Source organism: Mandrillus leucophaeus, unplaced genomic scaffold (genome assembly GCF_000951045.1).
Source record: "Mandrillus leucophaeus isolate KB7577 unplaced genomic scaffold, Mleu.le_1.0 Scaffold75, whole genome shotgun sequence".
In the NCBI taxonomy this organism is placed as follows: Eukaryota; Metazoa; Chordata; class Mammalia; order Primates; family Cercopithecidae; genus Mandrillus; species Mandrillus leucophaeus.
In genome coordinates, this window is record NW_012108141.1 from 1,635,348 (window position 1) to 1,646,777 (window position 11,430).

Here is an 11,430-nt window from a genome sequence, read left to right on the forward strand (position 1 = left end):
TCGTAAGGCACCCAGTACCTGGAGTCTGGGAACCTGCACCGCTCCAACTACCCCTGGGCGAAGGCGTTGGCCGCGGAGCTGGAAGGGGGCGGTTCCTCACCGCCCCGAGTGCCCCAGGCCTCCCTTGTTCTGATTGGCCGAGCCGTGTCGTCACGAGCCATGATTGGTTCAGGGCCAACCACCCCGCCCCTTCACCTAGGGCTCGGCCCAGGTTCTTCTCCCTGACACACAGAGGCCCTGCGTCCCCACACGCCTTGGTTCTCGTCAGGAGGCGCCTTTCTGCCTTCGCCAGGGGAAGGAGGCGATTGTGATGCCCACGCGAAGGGTAAAGGTGGCGGTTATGTAGGACTGCGAAGACTATGCAAAATGCGATACGGTTTCCCTCACAGCCACGCCGCTGGGCAGGGGAGGGCCCAGGCCCCCTGAGTCGCGAAGGCGCGGCCTGACCGCGATTCCAAGCTTCCTTTCGGTTCTGGGCGGTGGGGCCAGTGTGAGCCAGGTAGGAGATGACGGTGATAGTCTAGGAGGTGATGATTAGTAGGCGAGGCAAGTGGAAGAAGGTAGGTGATGACAGACCTGATGTTAGGAGGGACCTTGGGGAGGCCAGTCTGGCCATTGAAAGTGAGGGAAAACACTTTGAGATGGAGGAAGGGGAAGAGAGGGAATGAGTGGAATGGGAAAGTGCTGGGATGGCTGGGGATCTGGAGGACACGCACAACACCCGCGTATGGCAGCCAAATGGGGTGGAGTTAGGGCTTGCGATAAAACTTGCCTTAAATGCAAAAATGCAGCTCAATCCATGACTGAGCAAGACTGGTAGGTCAGAATCATGCACAGGCTTAAATCACACAGGAACAGAGCTTTCCCCATTTTCAGGGGATCTGAGGCAGCGAGGAGGCCATAAGGCCAGTAATATTTTACTTTCAATCATGATAACTAAACGTTTCGTGATCATTTTGGTCTCTAAACTACTTTGATTTAGGGAATAGAGTGTTCTGGATAGCAGACAAATGTCTACCATATACCCTAGTCAATATTAAGGTATTAATAATTATTGTTAAGGTATTGATTCTTTCTTGTACATTAAGAAATAGACATTCTTTTTATAGTCTTTTGTGAGTTTGGTTAGTTTGCATTAATCTCCCAGTGGTTAATTACCTTGATCAAACTGCTTCAAATCTAGTTCCTGAACCTTAATAATTGAGAACCAGACCTGAGGTGAAGTTATGTCTTTGAATAGAATTATTTGGTCAATTCAAGATGTGAGTCTTAATGTAGCAATTAGCTCTATCGTTATCTGTGACCAAGTTGTGAGAAACCTTGTCCCATTTTGGTACCTCTATAGGCTATAAGAGACTCTGATGAACTTCTTTTGTATGGGGGTAGATTCAATTTTGTTGGGCCTGAGCCTCAAAAACAAGAGCGCAAAACTATTTTACTTTTGCAATTTTATAATCATATGCAACCATATAACCTTTTAAGGCCCCTTCATGCAAGAGGCCTAGAAGCTTAAACGGTCCATTCATACCTCACAGGGAACCAAAGGATAAAGACTGAAAATACTGGATTTGGCGAACAAGTGATGCTTTAGAAAACAATTTCAGCCAGATGCCGTGGCTCATGCCTGTAATCCCAGCACTTTGGGAGGCCGAGGTGGGCGGATCACCTGAGGTCAGGAGTTCAAGACCAGCCAGGCCAACATGGTGAAACCCCGTCTCTACTAAAACTACAAAAATTAGCTGGGCATGGTTGTGGACGCCTGTAATCTCAGCTACTTCGGAGGCTGAGGTAGAATTGCTTGATTCCCCGAGAGGCTGAGGTTGCAGTGAACCAAGTGCACCACTGCACACCAGCCTAGGTGACACAGTGAGACTCTGTCTCAAAAAAATAAAAATAAATAAAAAGAAAACAATTTCAATAAGAACTGAGTTTGAAAGCCAGTTGTAGAGGACAGAGGGTATTAAAGACTTACACATTCTGGCCAGCTACAGGATTGTTATAGAGAAGGTATTATGTAGAAACAGGATTGTATTACTATTTTTTCTTTCTTTCTTTCTTTTTCTGAGGCAGAGTCTTGCTCTGTTGCCCAGGCTGGAGTGCAGCAGCACAATCTCGGCTCACTGCAACCTCCGCTTCCCAGGTTTAAGCCATCCTTCTGTCTCAGCCTCCCAGGTAACTGGGATTACAGGCGCCCACCACTATGCTCAGCTAACTTTTTTCTATTTTTAGTAGAGATGGGGTTTCGTCATGTTGACCCGACGGGTCTTGAAATCCTGACCTCAGTTGATCCACCCGCCTCAGCCTCCCAAAGTGCTGGGATTACAGGCGTGACCCATCACACCCAACCTATTTTTTCATTTTGAAGCGGGAAATATTTATAGGGAAAAAGAGTAGAGAGAGACCTTAAAGAGGCAAGAAAAGGAATAATTAATGAAAAACCAAGGAGAGGTACTGAAGAGTAGGTAATACTGTATGAGAAGGGGTTAGGCTTGAAGAGGTTTAGAGAAAATGGAAAAAACTGAGAAACGTGTAGGGCATACACTGCGGGCCCAGGTCATCTCAGTAAAAGAACTTTATTTTTGGATAAAAAGGTAATGGTGAGATAGAGGATTAAGGATTTGAGAGCAGAAATACGCTAGAATAGTTACGAAGTCATTTTGATATAAAAGGAACACAAAATAGTAAAAATGTGCTCACTTGAGCCTGAACACCATGAATTTACAGTGAACCAACTGACACTGGTGCCCAGAATTGGGCAACCCCAAAGGAAAGAATGGAGAAAACAGATGGTATATAAGCCACCTCTTTTAGAGAACTGATAATGCAACAAGATTAAACAAAGGAGTTAAGGAATTTCAGAACAAGGATCACTGAGAAAAAAAAGTGAATCAAAGATGCTGGAGAAAATACCACTAAAATTGCTTGCCATGGGCTCCTGCTAGATAGGAAGATAAATTTTGACAGCAGTTAGCTAATAAACTGAAAACAAGCCAGGCACGGTGGCTCACACCTGTAATCCCAGCACTTTGGGAGGCCAAGGCGGGTGGACCACAAGGTCAGGAGTTTGAGACCATTCTGGCTAACATGGTGAAACCCCATCTCTACTAAAAATACAAAAAAATTAGCTAGGCGTGGTGGCAGACGCCTGTAGTCCCAGCTACTTGGGAGGCTGAGACAGGAGAATGGTGTGAACCCGGGAGGCGGAGCTTGCAGTGAGCCGAGATCGTGCCACTGCACCCCAGCCTGGGCGACAGGGCAAGACTCTGTCTCAAAAATAAATAAACAAATAAATAAATAAACAAACTGAAAACAGAGGCACCGAGGGTCTGGAAGTCATCATAGGCATGAAGAATAAGTTTAAGAATAAGTTTAAAGGCGCAATATAGGAGGAAAAAGTTATCAGAGAAAGCAGTTTGTGTATTCCAGTTGTTGGAATTGGCACAGGATGATCAGTTCTAAAGGGTGGAGTATTTGGCTGGTTCTTGGGTAGCTGAAGTTGAGTGGAAAATGTCATTGAGTTCAAAGAAACTTGAGGTTACAGTATGAAAAGTTCATTAACATGAACTACCCAAGTAGGACTATAGTGGAAGAGGCTGAGAAAGACATGATTCACTGAAGAAAGTGAAAATGTTCCAAAAATCTAAAGAAAACAGTATGGGAGTGCATGAGGTGGATGTCAAGAGAGGACAGCTCGAGAGATGGCAATAGCAGTGAAATAAATGTGAAATAGATTAAGGACCATATGACCCAGCAATTCCACTTCCAGGTATTATAAGAGAAATAAAAACATGTTCACATAAAAACTTACACACAAATGCTCACAACAGCATTATTAATAGCCAAAAAATATATATATATAGAAAAAACCCAAATGTCCATCAGCTGAGGAATAAAATGTGGTTTATTCAACTTAATGGAATATTACCCAACCATAAAAGGAAGTGCTGATACATGATGGATGAATCTTGAAAACACTATGCCAAGGGAAAGAAGCCAGACACAAAAAGGCACATATTATACAAAGTGTCCAGCCTAGGCAAATCCATAGAAACAGAAAGTACATCAGTGGTTACCAGGGGCTGTGGTTAGATGGGAATGGAAAGTGACTACAGATAGGTATGAGGTTTCTTTTTGGGGTGATGAAAATGTTCTGGAATTAGGTAGTGGTGATGGTTGTATAACCTTGTGAATATACTAAAAACCACTGAATTGTACACTGAAAAAGGTGAATTTTATGTAATTTGTATCTCAACTTAAAAATAATAGACTAGAGGGGGATTAGAAATTATAGCCTGCCCAGAAATATTTTCCAATGAATTTATATATTTTAGTTTAGAGTAGACCCATTCTTCCTCACATTAGCAATCATCTCTTAAATTGCTGTCCACAACAATCATTTTCTATATATCTTGACATCCAAAAAACAATGTGCTTGGGCCATTTTCTTGCCCATCCCCCACTAGTCACCCCAAAAAGTCACTCACTTAAGCTCCATGAGATCCTGACTGATAAGGTTTTGGCATCACCTCAATTGAGTCACCAAATGAAAGGGCCGTAAAATCTTTAGACTACAAAAGGTTCTTCATTATCAGTATATTATAGAACATGCAACAATGAATACATTTCCCCATTCTATTAAGAAAATGGACTGACTCATTTTGAAGTTTTAAGTTTTTTTGATGAGAGGACATTTGCTAAACCTAGTAGTTTAATGACTTGATTACTACATTAAAAGATTATGAAGACAACTAGATTTGAAAACCTAAAGTATAAGGTGCCACTTATTTTGCCAAGTTCAACATATACCACACCTTGCTGTATCAGCCACCAGCATCTATACCATAGTGGTTGTGAACATAGGAATCCATTCCTCAAATATTAAAAATAGTATATATTCTTTCCTACTTAGTTAACCATGGTAATAAATAAAATAGTATACCTTCTGGTTGTTTGCACTAGTAACATGCCTCTTATTACCCTCCCTTACTTTTCATTTCCTTCTAGCCTCACCCCATTCCTCTGTTCATCCTCCTCATAGCAAAACTCCAGAAAAAGTTGGTGTTCATTAGTTCAATTTCTGAAAATCCAGTCCTCTCTTGGGCTTCATCCTTATTACTTCGTTGAAATAGTTCTTACCAAAGTCTTACTATGGCCTACATACTGCCAAAGACATCTGTAGTGGAGCTTACTAGCTACTCACAATAAGCTGATTTCTCTTTTACCTGTACGCATGGCTTATTTTTTGCAACCACCATGAAGTTGGGAATGGCTATGTGATTGAATTCAAGCCAATGGAATATGAGATGTGTACATTCCCATTCCTGGCCCATAAAAATCTAGCACTCATGATCCTCCATGCTCTTTTTCCCTTTCAGTTAGCTATAGTAGAGATTATTCCATAATCTTGGAGCCACCTATTGAAGTTGGTAGAGCCTTCTTTCACCTGTTTTTCTAAATAGCTACATGGGAGGAGGGCCAGACCACTGGCCTTTTCACTGCCACTCTAATACTTTTTAGAGGAAGCAGGGAAAAAAACTATTTTATCTAAGCCATTAGACATTTTGGGATCTATTTATTATAGCAGTTAGCCCACTCTAATTCACTTGCTATTTTATTTGAACTATCAGCAGCATTTGACACAACTGTCTATCCTTTTCTTCTGATAAACTCTTGAAACTTGGCTTCCCATGACACCAACACTTATCATATTTTGTCTCATTGTTTTATTTGTATGCTCCTCTCCTGTACTATAATCCTAAGTTTTGGAAGTATCTGAGGTCTCATTCGTCAGCCTCATCTCTTCTATACATACTCTTCTTAAGTGATCTCATCTAATCCAAAGGCTGTAAAGATCTATTTGCACCACTCACAGCACAGACTTCTCAGAACTCCAGAATCACACATTTAATTGCCTGACATTTCTTCTTGGATATCGAATTGGCATGTGAAACTTAACATGGCTAAAACAGAACTGTTGATTTCCCCTCCACAATCCACTTCTCCTCTTTCCCTATGTGAGTACCATAGCCTTCCATCCAAGGTGCCCCCAAATCCTATGAGTCAACCTCGAGTCTTCCCTCCCTCACATTCAAAATCCAATCCCTAAGCAACTTTATAGGTTCTACCTCAAAAACATATCTCATTAACTGACCACTAACCACCATCTCCACTGCTACAACCCTTATCCAAGCTACCATCACCTGTCACCTGACAGCTCTTCCTAATTCAGATCACATCAATATTCAGATCCCTACAATCCCGAGTAAAATTCAAAATACAAGACCACCCTCAATTTAGCTCTTCCTACCTCTTAATATCTACCTATTAATATCATCTGCATTATCACTAGAGCCATAATGGCCTTCTTATTGCCCTTTAAGATACCAAACTCCTTCCAAAAACAGGGCCTCCAAATTTTCACTTGGAACACTTTACCCCTGGATTTACTCAAGGCCGTCTTCTCTTCAAATCTTAGGTATACCTCTTTTCATTACCATCCTGGGTAGAACAGCCCCATCTCCGGTCACTATTCTCCTGTACTAGTTCTACCCCAATTAGCCATGTGGTCTTGAACAAATAGCTAACCCTTTGTGCCTGAGTTAACCCTTCTGTAAATCGTACTACTCTCATAGGATTACCATTAGGATTAAATAGGTTGTATTCTGCTCAGGACAAATCAGAACTGAAATTGACATGCTTGCTGCCTCTCTCCCTCAAAATACAAATTTCCTAAAGGTAGGTTGCATCTGCTGTACTGCCAGCCAGCATCTAGGCAAGTTTCCGGCACATATTCAGTGCCGGTATTCATTAATGGATATACAAGTTCTTCTCACATCTTTCACATATATGTGTTACTTTATTATTTGTGCCTGCCTTGAAACACCACTCTAAGTCATTCCAAATCACCTTCCAATGAAATGTCTCACATCTGCTTTCTATTCCAAAAAGCTCGTCACTGTGTCAGGCAGTTTTTTTTGTTTGTTTTTAACTTCTCCAAGCTTTAGTTCGCCTCTTAAAAAACTCTTTTAAAGAGGATTATCAGAATAAAAGGTATAATGTATATAAAATGACAGGTCATCAAAAAATATTCCCTTTTTCATAGACACAGTATTCAACATCTATTAACTTCTGTTCCAAGACCCCACTCTGCCTTATTACTTAATGCTGTGCTTCCTCAATATAATTCCTGATTAAGGGATCCTTAATTTTAGGCCTGCTAGTGGTAGAGACTGAGTTTACAATTTTCTAAAATAAAGCCAGGATAAAAATGCATTCCATTCAAAGTTTACATTCCTGGTGTTTAAAACCCCTTTTCTAAAATTTAATGACTCATTCTGAAGTTGATTTTATAGCCCTTTATTTTTGAGACAGGATTTCACTGTTTTCCGGACTGGAGTGCAAGTGGTGTGAACATGGCTCACTGCAGCCTTGACCTCCTGGGCTCAAGCGATCCTCCCACATCAGCCCCTTAGTAGCTGAGACTACAGGCATGTGCTAACATGCTTGGTTAATTTATTTTTTGTGGAGACCAGGTCTTGCCATGTTTCCCAGGCTGGTCTTGAATTCCTGTGCTCAAGTGATCTTCCTGCTTCAGCCTCCCAATGTGCTAAGATTACAGGTGTGAGCCGCCACACCCAGCCTGTGTCACCCTTTAAAGCAGATCGACACTTTGATAATTCATCATTCAAACTCTCTCATACTATAGTATCCTAAGCCTCCATATCTTTGGCTGTAAACAAGTAGACTTAGCTTGCTTAAATCAGATGCTATTTCTCCCTCAGATGTAATCGTCCTAGACTGTAACAGCTTACCAGTTCTGCTTCCATTCTTGTGATTTTACCACCTATTTTCAGTACAGCATATTTTATCACTCTGATGCTTTCTTCTTTAATGGCTTCCTAAGGCAATTAGAAAAAAAATCCAAATAAACTCCTTACCCTGGCTTACGAGCTTGAGAGAATTCTGTCTTCTACCTCACCTCTTACCACTTTGCCACTCCTTGACTCACTCCATCCAACCTCTTCCAGTTACCCTCCAAGCTATTCCAGTTTTACAGACTGCATTAGCTAGTCCTTTTGGTGGTGTGTCCCTGCATTAAATGTCAACTCTAGAATGGGTGACTGGGGAACACCTGCCTCAAGTTGCCACTGAGAGGCTTTGTATTATCTTAATGTTCTACATCACATTTACAACTACTTCTCCATTATCAAGTAACTACTCTCTGGGAGACCAATGGCCTATTCATTCATGTATCCTTAACATCAATAATAGGTCCTAGTGCACTGAGGTGCTTAATAAACATTGTTCAGGCTGGGCACGGTGGCTCACGCCTGTAATCCCAACACTTTGAGAGGCCGAGGTGGGCGGATCACCTGAGGTCGGGAGTTTGAGACCAGGCTGACCAACATGAGAAACCCCATCTCCACTAAAAATACAAAATTAGCCGGGCGTGGTGGTGCATGCCTGTAATCTCAGCTACTCAGGAGGCTGAGGCAGGAGAATCACTTGAATCCAGGAGGTGGAGGGTGCAGTGAGCCGAGACCGCGCCATTGCACTCCAGCCTGGGCAACAAAGAGCGAAACTCCGTCTCAAAAAAATAAATAAAAAATAAAGAGTAAACACTGTTCAATGGTTGGTCTTCACTAAAACAATGAACTATATAAAACAGAAATATCTGAAGAAAAAAATACATACGCCAAGTCATTCATAGGAACCATGTATGGGCTGCATTATGAGAGCTCATTATTTTGGATCATCTGTATTTTCCATACTGTGCACAGCATGTATTTGTTTTTAATTGTGGTAAAATACACATATTTCATGTATTATTTTCAAAATAAAAAGGGCATAAGTCAAGGGAGCCAAACACAATGTACGAAGTAAGAAACACTCCTAGCTAGACTGATCTTTTCAAGTCTTACATCAAAATCCCATAAAGCATTTCTCTAGCACTCCTGTCCCTCCTTTAAAGATTTTTTTCCCCCTCTTGTGTTCCTATCCTTCACATTTTATTTCTCCAATTATTCAAGTGAGGAACTTGAGATTCTTTGATACTACCCTTTTTCTCACGAAGACCTGGGCATATTACCTTCAAATATTCCAAATGCATCAACTTTAGATTTCTAGCACTGCCACTCTAGTCTAAGCTATAATAGCTCTTGACTGAAATATTGCAAAATCCCTTTACCTGGTTTACTCCAATACATCATTATCGAACTCCTTCAATTTGTTTACTCTGTAGCAAGAGACATTTCAAAATAGAAATCCTGTCACTAATTACCTTCCCCCTGCACCTACCTACCTGCCAAAAATCACCAACTTCCCCATTGCAGTTGGTAGGGATAAAGACCAACCTCTGTTAGGCCAACTAGACTCTTTACTGTCTGACTCCTAGCTATTCTTCTAAATAGGCACCTACTCAATTTCCCCATAGGGCTTCTTCAGGGGCCTTTTTAACTTAAGAGTGGGAATCTTATTTAATCATTTCTTTTTTCTTTTTTTTCCTTTTTTGAGATGGAGTGTCACTCTTGTTGCCCAGGCTGGAGTGCAACGGCGCAATCTCGGCTCACTGCAACCTCCGCCTCCCAGGTTCAAGCAATTCTTCTGCCTCAGCCTCCCAAGTACCTGGGATTACAGGCATGCGCCACCATGCCTGGTTAATTTTTTGTATTCTTAGTAGAGACAGGGTTTCACGATGTTGGTCAGGATGGTCTCAAACTCCTGACCTCAGGTGATCTGCCCACCTCGGCCTCCCGGAGTGCTGGGATTACAGGAGTGAGCCACCGCACCCGGCCTAATCATTTCTTAGTAGTACCTAGAACAGTGCTTAGTATTTTGAAGTTCAATGGCTAATGAATGAACTGAGCCAGTGGAAGTTAGAATAACATGAACAAGTCTTGTGGCAGGGAAAATGGACAATAAAGGAGGAGAGAGACAAAGTATTGAATGGAAAAGATGAGACTTCAAACATTTCTAGGCTGATTAAATCAGAAAAAGAGATGTTCATCATCACAGAGCCAGGTATTCACAGGTTAAGTTGCATAGGGAAAAAAAAATACATTGTTTTGGACTTACCAATTTTGAATTATCAAAAGGGAACTAGCCAAAAGGATATTTAAAAAGACATGTTTAGAATGCAGGGTAGGTAGACAGCAGAAATGCAATTGAGTCAATAACAGCTAACGCTGGCCAGGGGCGGTGGCTCACGCCTATAATCCCAGCACTTTGGGAGGCCGAGGTGGGTGGATCACCTGAGGTCAGGAGTTCAAGACCAGCCTGGCGAACATGGTGAAACCCTGTCTCTACTAAAAATACAAAAATTAGCAGGGCGTGGTGGCAGGCACCTGTAATCTCAGCCACTTGGGAGGCTGTGGCAGGAGAATTGCTGGAATCTGGGAGGCAGAGGTTGCAGTGAGCCAAGATTGCGCTATTGCACTCCAGCCTAGGGCAACAACAACAAGACTCCATCTCAAAAAAACAAAACACAAAAAAACAGCTAACACCAGTGACATTTTAAGTGCTTTACATGTTAACTCCGTGAGTTCTCACAATCACCCATCCCATTTCACAAATGAGGAGACAGGCACAGAAAAACGCTTACCATTGAATGGTGGAGCTGCCATCCAAGCCCAGGCTGTCTCCAAAGTTCTGCTCTTGATCATCATATAGTATATGGAATTTACTGAGTAGATAATATATGGAAGCCAATGTAGTGCCTGGCCTAAATAAAACAACTCAGAGAAATTTTGTGGGGAAAATAGACAAGGGACAGAAGAAACTAGTAGGGTATGGTGACAATAGAAAAACAGGAGCAGTGAGGCCGGGCATGGTGGCTCACGCCTATAATCCCAGCACTTTGGGAGGCCCAGGCGGGTGGATCATGTGAGGTTTGGAGTTCGAGATCAGCCTGGTCAACATGGTGAAACCCCATCTCCACTAAAAATACTAAATTAGCTGGGTGTAGTAGCAGGCGCCTGTAATCCCAGCCACTCGGGAGGTTGGGGCAGGAGAATCACTTGAACCCGGGAGGCGGAGGTTGTGCTGAGCCGAAAGCAAGTCACTGCACTCCAGCCTGGGCAATAAGAGTGAGACTCTGTCTCAACAACGACAGCAACAAAAAACAGGAGCAGTTACAGGAATATTAGTGTCACAAAAGTGAATGCATTTCAAGGAGGCAACCAGCTTTATCAAACTTTTAGAGGTCAGCTGGGTGCGGTGGCTCATGCCCCATAATCCCAGCACTTTGGGAGGCTGAGGGGCGCGGATCACGAGGTCAGGAGATCGAGACCATCCTGGCTAACACGGTGAAACCCTGTCTCTACTTAAAACACAAAAACTTAGCCTGGTGTGGTGGCAGATGCCTGTAGTCCCAGCTACCTGGGAGGCTGAGGCAGGAGAATTGCTTGAACCTGGGAGGTGGAGGTTGCAGTG